The sequence below is a fragment of the Capricornis sumatraensis genome, chromosome 11 (assembly GCF_032405125.1).
Source record: "Capricornis sumatraensis isolate serow.1 chromosome 11, serow.2, whole genome shotgun sequence".
In the NCBI taxonomy this organism is placed as follows: domain Eukaryota; kingdom Metazoa; phylum Chordata; class Mammalia; order Artiodactyla; family Bovidae; genus Capricornis; species Capricornis sumatraensis.
Window position 1 is genome coordinate 25833148 of NC_091079.1, and position 14905 is coordinate 25848052.

A 14905-nucleotide genomic window follows, 5' to 3' on the forward strand; every position below is an offset into this window, starting at 1 on the left:
ATTAATAACATCCAGGTAGAGAAAAGAGAGAGAAATCAAATAAACCATCCCCTAAATACTACTTCATTATCTGTAGGTTCCACTTGGGATGCGGGCTTCCCAGACGGCGCCAGTGGTAAAGAACCTGTCTGCCAGTGCAGAAGTCGTAAGAAACACAGGTTCAATCCCTGGGTCGGGAAGATCCCCTGGAGGAGGGCATGGCGACCCACTCCAGTGTTCTCACCTGGAGACTCCTGTGGACAGAGGAGACTGACAGGCTACAGAGCCAGACACGACTGAAGCAACTGACTACACATGCACTTGGGATGCAACCAACACTGAGATGTGACTAGTATTATGTGTTGGTCTTCTAATAAAAACCTTATGAAAAAATTTTAAATTTTTTGCCAACAACCTATGACTTCATTCAACCAAGTGAAACAAGTTTGAGGCCACTGTAGCCAGCCCTTGAATCTTATTCATGGTCAGTCACATGAAAACATGGCTACTAAGGAGAACAAAGGACTCCACGTGTGCTTTTAAAACATTTAAAAATAGTACAATGTGTGCATGGAGCATCTTACTGCCTTAAACCTTTTGAAGAGAAAGCTGCCTCCATGGTGCTGAGGTTGTTGATAGCTTTGGTATTCTGCTACATTAAATGTTTTCTTTTCAGGTTTGAATTGTAGATGTGTTATTTTATCCGCACAAACCAACTTGGATTTTTCTTTAAAGATTTTAAGGGTGATAAAATGGCCTGGCTGTTATAAAGCTATTCTAGTCTTGCACATGGGCATAAAGACATTAAAAGGACTCCGACATACATTTTTCAAGACTCAGAAGACAAACCTGAGCACAAAGAAAATGTAAAAAAAAAAAAAAAAGTATTCAAAAGTTGATAAAGCTTCAATACACCATTTCCAATGCAATTTGAAAAGGCATTTTGGAATGTTTTAATAAAACATAAGAAATACAGGCATCTGAAATGATGTTTAGGAAGATTACTTTCTTTTATCATCTTTATTTGTTAAGGAAATGAGAGGAAATTCAATTAAAAATTAATGAAAATAAAATGAAAAAATGAAGGAAAGAATGTGATAGAAATCAACCTGACATTAAGGAGTGAATTATAACAAATACAATGTTTAGATCACATTAAATGTGGTTATTCACTAGATTGTTTGATATTTTGATCAATCTAAAGGATTTGATCATCTGAATAAGTTGGGAAGGCATTCAAATGTCTGGCTGCTCTGCCATAAAACACTCACATTAATCAAGGTTCTACAAACTCAAAACAAACCGTGACAGGAGGAAATCATTGACAAGCTACCTAATGAATCAGTCATTCAAAGATGATTTAGTATTTAGTTGTTACACAAGGAAACTTACAACGCCTTTATATGTTACACCCCATCTAAGGAAGACATTGGACATAGTTCTTCCTAAAATTGATAGCAACCCTAAAAACTTACACAACAGGACTAGCAATCGATGCTCAGTAAGCGGCAATAATTCTTAACGTGACTTTTAGCAAACTATTCTCCTATGTATCTCTCTCTTTCAACCATATTTTAAATGTCTTGGAAGGTCTGAGTCATCCATAGTTACTTATTCGTCTTTTCTCAATGCTGAGCACTGAGTTCCTGGTTCCTGGTAATTAATAAATTACAGTAAGGTCAAGTGAGCATTGGGAACACACAGAAAGTGGGGTTTTGCTGCACTCTTTCCTCCCAACACAAATGCTTATCTGGAAATATCAAGCCTCTGTGTTTGATCACAGGCTTTGCAGAGAGCAAGCCTGAACACAAGGTTTCTTCCAGCAGGACCAGCCTTCAGCCGGCCTCTCAGCAAATAAGGATATTCAGTTACTATGATTTAGTACCATCTGGTACAGAGCCCAGGGAGGTGCATCTTCATGGAGGTGAGAGAGAAGACCCTGTGAGCCACACACACTGCACACCCTGAGGGAGTAGCCACAGCCAGTGGACAGGCCAGGACCAGCCAAACACCCACGAGGGAGGCTCAGGGGACACAAAGAATAAGAAACACTAAGCGTGGCGGCCGGCTAAGCCCCAGCGCAATGCCAGTGTTCTCTATATTGGTTCTCCTCTCTTAGTTTCCACATTTCTCCCTGCGTGCTTCTCATTTACTTTGTTCACAGTCCATGGTGCTTTCCCATTACCTGTTTCACAGGGCAGCCCTGAATGTTCTAAGCCGTGACCCCCGGTGACGCTGACAGGACGGGGCAGCGCAGGTGAGCCTCAGCCTCCAGCTGCCTGCAAACGCTGCAGCAGGAAAACGGCGGGCGCTCTGGACCCCCAGGAGGACAGCCGCGGGCACGCTCCCAGAGCTCTTCCATCCGCGCTGAAATCTGGTGTAACAGTTTCTGAACCTCAGCTCTGCCACTCTCCCAGCTGTGTGACTCGGACTGCTTAACCTCCGACTCAGTCTCCTCATTTGAAAAATAGAGACAGTAGCACCTACATCGTTGAGCTGAAGAATTAAAACTATGGCTTATGAGTACTTCTCATTTGTCCTGCATTGTTCTAAATATTTCTAACACTTTAACCATTTTATTCTTATAACATCAACTATTAGTAGTCCCATTTCATAGATGAAGAAAGCAAGGCAGAGAGAGGATTCAGACCCCATGCATGAGAACACAGAACTAACAGTGAGTGAACCCCAGACAGGTGGTGCCAGAGCTAAGGGTATGCAAAAAGCCTCATAGGCATATAGCACATAGTATGTACCCTAAAAATAATGGTTATTATCCACTTCCCAAAGTTTTGTGCTCACTTGTTCAGTTGTGTCCAACTTTGACCCCATGGACTATAGCCTGCCAGCGTCCCCCGTCTACGGGATTCTCCAGGCAAGAATACTGGAGTGGGTTGCCATTCCCTTCTTCAGGGGATCTTCCCAACCCAGGGATCAGACCCAGGTCTCCCACATTGCAGGTAGATAACTTACTATCTTAGCCACTAGGTAAACCTCCTCAATTCCTAAGGCACATGGTAAAAGAAAATTTACCTAGATTCAATTTAGGTAAGTCTCCACTTTATGAATGAGTGACAGGAAACAGAAGAGTCAATGACCTCTGCCTTCTAGAGCTCTGGTTCTCAATGAGGGGTGTTTTTCCACAGTAAGGGACATCTGGCAATGCCTAGGGACATTTTGGTTGTCCCAGCTGGGGTGGGGATCCTCCTGGCATCTAACCTGTATGGACCAGGTATCCTGCTAAACAATCTACAGTGCACAGGACAGTCTTTCACAATCTGCCATTAAAAAAAGAATTATCTGTCCCCAAATGTCACTCATACCAAAGCTGAGGAACTCCATCCTCAAGCACTGAGTCTGGACTGTGCTCACTGATGTGGGCTAACTGCCCAGTACCCAGTCTCGCACAGAGTATGAATGAATAGATACATATTCTTCAGCTCTAAAATGCGGTCCACTGAACGACATAATATCAATGGATGTGGTTCACGGTGAAAGGAAATAGCGCCACACAGAGTGCATACAAAGAGCACCCCAAGATACATGCCAAGTCAAAAATGTTCAAGTGAATAGGAGGCGGGGGAGGTGTGCATCTTAGAATCAAGGAAACAGAGAATATTCCTTATGTTTGAAAATAAATGAAATCAAAGAAGAAACAATCTTCCCAATATGGAAAGAACCACCAAAATATAACCCCAGATACCTGCAGGGCCTTGCTTAGCCCCCCAAACAGGCAACACACAGAAACCAGCATGGTGAGCAGAAGTTATCTTGGGCCTCAAGTTATTGGTAGAGAGCTGGATTGAGAACAATGATAAGACAGTGTCTAAATTCAACAGGATAGGCACCATGATTGATTAGTGATGTCTGTGCAGACACAGAGGGGAAGCAATGTTACGTACGACACCAATCTGCTGTCAAAAGAAATCTACTCTAGTCAAACCTACAAGTGGATTTTGAATCACACTGTCTAGATTTGAACCTCAGCTTAGCCACAGAAGAGCTATTCCCTTAAGGAGATTGGTCTGCTTCTCCGACAAATCTATCTATTCTTCTATCAAATATGTATAACACATCTTAGTTCTGTGACATGGTTGTTTGAATGAGAGCCATTGAAAATACTAAGCATTACCATGAGATTAAGATGAGATCATCTATTCTGGTGCTCCCTAACCTGAAGATCCCAGCTACTCTCTAGGAGATATTCCATATTCTACATGGATTAGATTATTTGAAGGTGGAACTTTAGGCCATTCTTTAGGTTCATTTATGCTCTTTTTTAATCTAGATATCAGAAGTGGGCATGCTTTATGTAATAGGAAATTGACTGCAAAATAAATGACTAATAAATGCCTCATAAATAGGCAAAATAAATGTCTAATAAATGCCCTTTCTAATAAATTGCAAAATAAATGTCTAATAAATGCCCTTTCCTGATTCATATTAGAGCCTTCCAGGGACAAAAGATAACCTGTCCACAGCTAAGGTGGATACACAAAGGAGCTATCCTAACTAGTTTCCTTATGAGCCGTGTCTCCCAGGCTTCACACTCTTGCATAACCTTTGCCCCTTGAACCTAGGCTGGTCCTTGTGCTTTATCGACTAGAACATGGAGGCAGTGATACTACATGACTTCTCAGGCTTCATTCAGAAGAACACTCACAACTTCCTCCTTGACCTCCCGGCACATTCATTTTCAAGGAAACCAGATTCCGCTGAGCAGCATGATAACCTTAACACTGGCATGATGTGAGGAAGCCCAAGCTAGCCAAGAGCAGCTAAATGAAGAGAGAGACCCAGCCAGCTCCCAGGAACTCTATCCACCCAACCAAGGCACCAGACACTGGTGAAGACATCACCTTGGTTGTCTAGCCCAGACAGGTCTTCAAATGACCCCAGCCCCAGCCGCCATCGACTTCAACTATATGGAAGACCAAGCAAGAACCATCCAGCGAAGACCTGCAAACCCACAGGACCTAGAGAGATTATAGGAAATGATCATCTTAAGTCACTAACATTTGGGGTCGCTTGTTATTCAATGCTGGCAGTCTGAACCAGGAGCTATCTTGGATGTACAGACATGAGAAAGACCACCACAATGAACTGCTTACCTTCGGCCCTGGAGTAAGGCCACATTCTGAGTTGAGGCTTAGAACGTCAATAGTTATTTCTTTTTTAGGACATAATTTAACACATAAAGTAGATATTCAGATTTTTTGTGGTTGGAGTATAATATCCACTAATTGCTTAATAGGCAATGAAGCTAGAAAAATAAGCATGTTTCTGATCCTGAGTGTGATTCTGAGTCCATGCTAAGGACTTTAGACTTTACCATCAAAGAAACACAAAATGGGTTTAAGCAGAAAGGTCAGGTGATCAGACCTGACTTTTGAATAGATGATTTTGACTATACAAAAAAGTAAGCTAATTCATAATAGGAAGCTGGGGTGAGTACCAAGCAAGATGCCATTTCAAAAGCCAAGGTGAGCCTTGCAAAGTACATACAAATTAATTTGACATGGTTCATAAATCTAAATGTGATACCGTGAAGCTTCTTGAAGAAAACATAAGAGAATATCTTCATGACCTTTGGGTAAAGATTTCTCAAATATGTCACCCAAAAAGCACTAGCCATAAAAAAAAAAGATTGATAAATTGGACTTCATTAAAATGAAGAACTTCTATTCATCAAAAGATACTGTTAAGAGAGTGATAAAACAAGCCGTGGACTGAGAAAAGATACTTGTCACATATATATATGAAAATAGACCCATATCCAAAATATATAAATAATTCCTACAACACAAAGGCTGATAACTCAATTTTTTTAATGGACCAAACACACACATGTGCACTCAAGTGTACACACACACAAGTCTAAACGCAATAACAGAGTGTTAATGAAGATATGGAATAGTTTCAACCCTCCTACATGGCTGGCGGGAATGTAAGCTGGTTCAACCACATTAGACAACTATTTGGCAAAATCAACTAAAGCTAAACATACATATTGTATGACCTAGAAACTCTACTTTGGGCTTTATCTCTAAGAGAAACTAAAACTTCTTTCCACCAAAACATAAGTGCAAGGATGTTTATAGAATTATTAGTAATTTTAAAAGGATCTGGAAACTATCAATACTAAATGCCATTAAAAGTAGAAAGGATAAATCATGCAATATAGACAAATTTTCTTCCTTAGAAGATGCTACAGACTGAATGCTTGTGTCCCTCCAAAATGCATATGTTGGAAAATATACCCCAATGTGATCATATTAGGAGGTAGGGATCATGGAAGGGGTGATTAGGAAATGAGACTGAAACCTTCATGAATGGTATCAGTACTATTTATGAAAGAGACACCTTGCCCCTTCCATCACGTGAGGTCACAGCAAAAACACAAAGACGGCTATGCACCAGGAAACTGCACTTCCTGAGACACTGAACTGCTGCGACCTTGACCTTGGACTTCCCAGTCCCCAGAATTGTGAGAAATACATTCCTGTTGTTTACAAGCCACGCAGGACTACAGTATGTCATATCATTAAAGCAACTCAAAAGAACAAAGACAGTGGAACCCTTCCTCTTCAAGAAAAAAAAATCTACTTTCTAACACAATGAATGGAATTTATCTCATGGCCATAATGATGAGAAGAAAACAGAAGAGCTAGATACAATATATATATGATTCCATTTAGAAGTTCAAGAACAGGTGAAAGCAACCTTGATAGACTTGATTAGGATAATTTAGCCTTTGGTTACCAACAAGAGGGCTCAAGGGAGCTGCTGGCCTGCTGGCAATCTATATCTCAATCTAAGGTTCCACAGGTGTAGACATATGGAAAAAGTCACTGGAGGTACAGCTTGGGCTTGTGCACTTCGCTCATGCAGGTAGCAGGTAACAGCTCAGTGATGGCTAAAGCTGGGGCTTCCTCGGTGGCTCAGGGGTAAAGAATCCACCTGCCAGTGCAGGAGACACTGGTTGAATCCCTGGGTCCATAAGATCCCCTGAAGAAGGAAATGGGAACCCACTCCAATATTCTTGCATGGGAAATCCCATGGACAAGAGGGGCCTGGCAGGCTACAGTCCATAGGGTCACAAAAGAGATACAGCTTAGCGATTGAACAACAGCAACAAAGGAAGCCCAGGCGAGCCGGGAGGGCAGCGCTGAGGATAGAGAGATGGGAAAGGCGCCTGACACCTAGGGGTGGCGATGGTGACGCCTGGAGAACCATTAGTCAAATTCATCTCCCCTGCCTTTCCGAATCAAAATCTTCTACAAAAGACTTAAGCGCCTGCCAAGCCACACGTAGCCTAAACAAGAAGATGCCCACCTGAGTTGCAGTTTTCCAGAAACTTGGATCAGCTCTATCCAGTTGGATTGGGGGTGTCCGCTGAGTGACCTTTGACGTCAAAGAGCCGAGAACTCCACCCTCCGCTCCTACCCTATTTTAACCTCATGGATGCCCATAGCTTGGATAAGCCTCCGCAGAACAAGGATTGCCATCACCACATCTATTTCCAATCGCCGCCCTCCACCCACCAAACTTCCCCACGCTGGGACCGCCCTGCTGCTTTAGTGTTCATCCCATAAATACCCCAACCCCTGCCTTAGAGGTTTATTTCTGAGATTTGTCTTTGCATCTCCTCTCTTGTCTTCCTCCTGAAAACAACCCTCTCTTGGCTGCAAACCTTGGTGTCTCAACGTTTTGGCTTGCTGAGCTGGGGGCTGAAACTAGGCTGGGAAAAGCAAGACTGGAAACCATTCTAGATGGAAAGCAGGGGAGATGAGAAGATTCGTTTCTTAGTCCTGACTCCAAGTGTCTACAGGAGTGAAGGGAAAAAGCCAGGAGAGGCAGAAAGAAACCAGACCCTCACCCAGGGCTCTCAAGAAGAAGCTGGATTTTGGTGGGGGGAATTGGTGTTTGGACAAGGGAACTGGCCCGGAAGCATGAAGTCCATGCACAAGGGCTGTTAGACGGGGGTGGTCACGGCCCATTTCCCCGCTGCCAGGAGAGTTTTTCTAAGATCTTGTGATACAGGTCATTTTTTTTTTTTTTTTAACCATTGTTTTGCAAAAACATGGTAACAAAACCCTAGAGTAGAAAATCTGCAGTAAAATCCTCCTCCAAGATGGAAAATGGTCGGGGGTGGGAAGGAGGGACGACCGTATGGAAAACATTCAATGCTGTAGTCTTTCCAGAAAAACGCTTTCTGAATCTGAAGCCCACTTTATCACAATTGTCAAAACAGACGCAGGCAGTACATAATTTATGACCCTGGGGTGGCAGCTGAGGGGAAGAAGCCTAAAAGATTGGTTTATTTTTCTTATTAATATTTATTGGCTAAGAAATAGCTCTGACCCCACTAGACCAGAATGTGGGCTTAATTTGAAGGAGACACATTTGATTTGTGTTTCTGAGCCCCTGGAGCTGGTCCTCCAGGCTGCCTAGAGCGGTGACAGCTTGGGGACACTGCCCTCCTTCACTCTGCTGGCCACGTGGCAGTGGGCCCCTCTGATGGAGCCTGTCCACTGCAGGGACACGTGAGGGGGGCTGAGCCCCATGTGGGCAGAAAATGAAAAGTCCCCAACACAGAGCTTGGAAGACACAGGGCTGCCTGAGGCAGCCCAAGGGTGCAGAGGAAAGAGGCCTGAGCTACAGGCTGAAGGGCCAGGCTTTCCGTGAGATATGGAGGAACGGTTCTCCAGGCAGAGGGAACAGCTCTTGCGGAGGTCCAGCAGCATAAAGGACTGCATCTTTTCTGGGGAATGCTCTCCTTTTAGGAACAATAAATGGAAAAAACAAAAACTTATACCTATCATCGATAATGTCTTCCCTGGTGGGTCAGTGGTAAAGATGCTGCAATCTGTCTGCCAATGCAAGAGACACTTCCCTGGGTGGGGAAGATCCCCTGGAGGAGGAAATGGCAACCCACTCCAGTACCCTTGCCTGGGAAATCCCATGAACAGAGGAGCCTGGCGGGCTATATAGTCCATGGGGTCACAGAGTCAGACATGACTGAGCAACTAAACAACCATCCTTGATATTGGGGTGGGAAAAGGAAGCAGATGAGAAAAATTGATAACAGCCCCTTTTTAGAAAACCTAGAGTGCTGAGTCGGGGGGAGGATCTGGGCAACAGTCAGCAGATGGGAGCTCTTTCCAGCTAACTGGCCGTGGGCAAGGGGTACTGATGCCACCTGGACTTGAAGTGAGGCGGGCAGCTCCAAGGCCCGCCTGTGGCAGCCTGCACAGAGCAAGGCAGTCACGCCTGCATGGCCTCCCTGCTGCCCAAGAGGCGGCCGGGGCGAGTGGTCCTCTCACAGGGGGGGATAAAGGGCCAGACAGGGGCCACTGCTGCCCGGGTCTCACTCCGCACAGAGTGTGGACTCGGACTCCAGGCTCCTGACTCTCCTGACTCAAAATCCAGCACTTTCTCCCTGACACCACCTCTGTCCCATCTCTACTTCAATCCCGAGCATAAACCTGATTTTTCAGAGAAAAGAAACAGCTGAAGAAAAGGAGGGTAGAGGGAGAAGGGGATGGAGGAGAGGACCAGCTTAAGGTGATCAGGGACTGGGCTAGATCCTGCCTCGCTGGAGGAGTTTGGACCAGTGACACCATGTTTGTGAGAGGTGTTCAAATCTTTGGAAAAGGGAGCCATATCTGTTTCATCAAGTGCTCATGAAGTTAAGAGGTCGCAATAAACACAAAAGAGCCGCCTTCTGTGCCAGGCACGGTGCTGGCCCCTTGTGCAATTTTAGTTACCCTCCAGACTATGCTGCAGAGCGAATGTTACTAGACCCGTCTTCTGGAGGAGGAGACGGGGGCCCAGAGGGACCGCTGCAACTTGCCCAGAGCTAGTAGCACAGTGTCTAGACCCCAAAGTTAATAGTGCTCTTCCTTTAAAGAACTAAAGGAGGAAATTCAAACCAGTCCAGACAAAAACAGGGGAGCGAAATCTCCAGACCCCCCCGCCCAGACACACCCTGGCCCCCCAAATCCAGCAGTTAGGATCCACTCTCTTAAATGCTTCTTTCTTGGTTTACACTACTTTGTCTTTTTTTTTTTTTTTTTTCTTTGCTAGGAGTCAAGATGTCTAAAGGGAAACCTTCTGTTTTTAGGTGTGGTTATTTTTATTTATTTATTTATTTATTTTTGAGAAGAGCTTTTAGGCTGTTTGAAAAATCTTTTCTGGGAAAACTCACTCCCAGAGACAAGCCTTTCCTCAGAGCACGAGAATTACAGGGAGGTAATGGATGCTGATCTCATTAGCCTTCCTGGCCTGCGCCACTGATGGTCTTTCATCCTTTAAGCCTCAAAAAGAACCCGGGACACTGTGCTGTGGCGACCAGATTAATGGGATGTCTTTCCCAGTGGAGACTCACACAGGAAAACCCCAAAAGAAGTACTGAAGGGAGAATGAGGGTCAGGCCTGCGGTGGTGCTGAGCTTCCCCAGTGGCTCGGCGTTCAAGAATCTGCCTGTTATGCAGAAGACCCAGAAGACGCAAGTTCGATCCCTGGGAAGATCCCCTGCAGGGGAGCACATGGCAACCCACTCCAATATTCTCGCCCGGAGAATTCCACGGACAGAGGAGCCTGGCGGGCTACAGCCCATAGGGTCGCAGAGTCGGACACGACTGAAGTGACTGAGCACCCCCGCACACTGGGGTGCTGCTGGAGAGAGGGGCCGTCCAGAGGAGATTCTGGAGGGGGTATGTCAGGGGAGGAAGGAAAGGGCCAGGAGAGGGCATCTTCATGATGACCCCCACATCAGTGGGTGGAACTGTCCCCAGAAAGGTAGGACCAAGGCCCAACTCCCTAGCTATGTATTCATCTTACTTGAAAATAGGGTCTTTGGGGAAGCTTTTTGAGACAAGATCATCCTGGATTTATGGTTTTAGGGAGAGGGCATGGCAACCCACTCCAGTCTTCTTGCCTAGGAAATCCCATGGACAGAGGAGTTTGGCAGGCTATAGTCCGTGGGGTCTCAAAGAGTCAGACAAGACTGAAGGAGTGGAGCTCAACACACAACATATCCTGGCTTGATGGTGGGCCCAAAAGTCAAAGACTGACCCTTAGAAGACAAATGACATGGAGACGTGAGGCAGAGAGGGAGACCACGTGAAGCTGGAGGCAGTGATGGCAGTGATGCGTCCACAGGCCAAGAGCACCAAGGCTTGACAGAGGCCCCCAGTAGCCAGGGAGAGGCTGGCCTGAGCCTCAGGGCCTCCAGACGGGAATGAAGCCTGCGGGAACCTTGGTCTCAGACCGCTGGCCTCCAGGACTGTGAGAATGAGTGTCTGTGGTTCTAAGATGCTCACTTTGTGGTAACTTGCTACATCCGCCCTGGGAAATGAATACACCCACCAAAGGGCCAGAGCCCTGAGGCTCCAGTTTGTAATTCATTTCTGACTGGTTTCAGGGCTCTCAGTCTCAGGGGAAGATGAGGCAGCTTGATCCTCTAGTATTAAATTCCACTAGCTTGCTGGCTCCACGGGTCCCTGTTTCTTTAGGGGCTGCAGAAGTGCTGCATGGGGGCTCAGGGGCCAACCTTCTGCCCCCAACACTCTGGATCACATCTCTTCTCTGCTGGCAAAGACTTTTCAAGGTTGAGCCAGGCCCTGCTACTGATGTGAGAGCAGGACCCAGCCACGCAGCCTCCCCTGCCCCTCCATCCGGGCTGGCAGACTTCCATCCAGCTCCAGGTTCCTCTGGGGTCTGAAGAAAGACCAGGGCATCTCCCACCCTGCAGGACTCAGCCCTGAACCACAGTTGGGAGGAGAAACCTTGGTACCATATTTGACCCCACCCCAGGCCTCTGTGCAAAGACCCCCATCCCCTCCTCCTCCCCAAGAAAACTAGCTCAAGCAAGTCAAACACCGACAGGGCTGAGAGCTTGTGGATTCAGCAAACACAACCAGACACTGACTCCCAGCTCCCACTCACTGTCCGCGGGTCCCAGCAGCACGTGCTTCTCCCTGTGGGGCCCTCTGAGCACCTTGCGGAGCGGGCAGGAGCGGATGGACCAAGTGGTAGAGGAAGTTCTTTAGTCGCTCAGTCGTGTCTGACTCTTTTGTGACCCCATGGACTGTAACCTGCCAGGCTCCTCTGTCCATGGGATTTCCCAGGCAAGAACACTGGAGTGGGTTACCATTTCCTCCACCAAGGCATCTTCCTGACCCAGGGATCGAACCCACATCTCCTGCCTTGGCAGGCGGATTCTTTACCACTGAGCCATCAGGGAAGCCCTTAGTCTCTCTTAATCTGTTTTAATGTTGCCTAAAGAGTGAGTCTCCAGAAAAGCTTCTGCCACCCAGCCTTTGTCTGTGCTGGTCCTTTGGCCTGAAGCCCCCACCACCATATTCACAGAAGGCCCTCAACATTAGCTCTGTCGCCCTGTCCCCTCCCTCTGTGCCCATCGCTGTTTCCGAGTCTCTTCTCTGTTCTTCCTGTTAGCGGAAAAGCCTGTCAGGATTCCAGGGGTCTTCGGTGGTCTAGTCTCCTATCTGTGTGTTTATTTATCTGTAAACACATAAGTACTACAGATACCAGTGGCTTCACAGTCTGCTGACCCACAAGCCCGAAGTAAATAATTTTCTTAGCATTGGTCACCGGAGAAGGAAACTATCCTGGGTGAAATATAGAAATATATATTTTTTACACCCTACAGGCAGGTTGAAACTGAGGTAGGACAAAGGAATGTTCGGCTCGTGTGTGGAAAATGCCGAAACAAATTAAAACAATAAATCTGGAACAATGGCAGAAGGCAACTTAACACGCCTTCCAACAGAAGCAAATTTTGAGCAAGAACACTTATCACCACCACCACCACGGTCCCCACCACCACCACCATCCGCACAGCTTCAAGAGGGCAGATGTGGGGTGGCGAGAGGCTGAGAACTCTGGGAGTTGGGATGGAGCTTCTGGTTTTCCTGGTTGCCTTATCCTAAGTCCATGAAATAATATGCAGGTCGATATTCTGGACTGTAAAATGGAGATAATGATTCCTTTGTAACTGTACCAAATAATTAGAAAATTTGAAAGGAACCGCATGGGAAAAGCATAAATCTTCTATAAATACTGGTGTCTTCATCAGCATCTAATCATTTTTATCAGAATTGAAATAACAACAATAATGTCTCTGTTAATACTTAACCAGTTTCTCTCGGGACTATAAAACCGCACTTCATGGGTGAAGATGACGAAGCTGTAAATCACTGCAGCTCATCAGGGTCAGAGCTGCCATGTACAGCTGCATAGGTTGTGCACTGCAGGACTCTAGGCTCTCGAGATGCCAGTTTGGTTATCACAGTTTGATATCTCAGCAGAGGGCAGTGAGAAGGCTTGAGGAAGAGGCCATTTTTTTTTTTTTTTTAACAAATGAGATAGTTGAAATACCAGATACCAGACCAAGATAAAAAATGAGACATGAGATAGCAGAGACTGCTCTGTGAGCAATCACTAAGGAATAGGGGTGGACAAGGCTCAGGAAGCCATTTGAGCAGATGGGGACAGCACGCTCAGAGAGTGGGCCCTGATCCGTGGGTGCTCCAAAGCCTGGACCACGGGCAGCTGCTCGAGGGCTGGTATCCGAGAAGCTTGGAAATCAGGTCTCAACCCCACAGGTACTGGTGGAGGAAACCTTACACCCACCTTGAGGGATGTGTCTGTAGGTCTTACATGGGAGGTGCTCTCAAAGGGCAGATTTCCCTCCAGCTGAAAAAGCAGAGCACCCCAATACACCACACAATGATTCGCCTTCTCATGGTGTGTTCACCCCTCCATCACTTCTGGGGGCAAGTAGCCCAGCATCCCGGGCTTCCCAGGTGACTCAGTGGTAAAGAATCTGCCTGCCAAGCAGGAGACAAGGGTTTTGAAATAAAAGAAACCAGCTCAAATCCTGGTTCTACCCTGTTCTAGCCAGTGAGCAACAGCATCTACTGGGAAGATTCTGTTCCAGCAAGTGGGCCAGGCCAGTCCCTGCTGTACACTTACAAGGAGGGATGCTCAGCCAGGAGTCAAAAGGCATGGTCCTTCCCTCCCCTTAGTGGCCACTTGCTACAAGTAAACCCCTTAACCTCACCCAGCCTCAGCTTCCTCACCTAAAAAGAAAGCAAGGGTAATAATGATGGTTAAATGAGAAAATGGATTTAAAATCATTACAACATTAACAGAAACACAGCTAGAGCTCAACAAGTACTGTTGTTAGTGTTACACATGGGATATAAACAATGCAGCCCTCCCCAAAGTATTCCTCCTTTTCTGGTTTGCTTTTCACGTGGTTATTTGTTCTACACACAGATTGTGAGCTCCACTGTATAGCAGACCCTGAGCTGTATTGGGAGGGAGGAAAAGTATGGTCCTTGCCTTCAATATGTTAGTCTTAACAGGAGAAATAACTCATAAATACCAATAATGCAATGGGGTCATTGATTGTTTTTGTTGTTTAGTTGCTTAGTTGTGTCTGACTCTTTGTAACCCCACGGACTATAGCCCACCAGGCGATTTTCCAGGCAAGAACACAAGTGGGTTGCCATTTCCTTCTCTAGGGGATCTTCCTGACTCAGGAATTAAACCTTTGTCTCCTGCTTGACAGGCAGATTCTTTACCACTGAGCCACCTGGGAAGCCCCATTAGGGTCATTACCTCTCAGCTACTGCCCTAACAGTGCTGTGTAAAAAGGACTCCCTACACTCGGTGGCTGACAGCAACAAGCTGTCACCCTGTATGGTCCTGCAGCGTGGTCTACGGTGCCATTGGTTTAGCTGATCTACCCTGGGCTTGGCTGCCCTACAGGCCTCTTCTCTTCCTGGACCATCAGGGCATGCTCTTCTAGGCAGATCATAACCTCAAGAGGCAAGTCCAACCACACAAGCAGGTTTCAAGCAGGCATTCAGGGCACACTCACTAGCATCCTTCG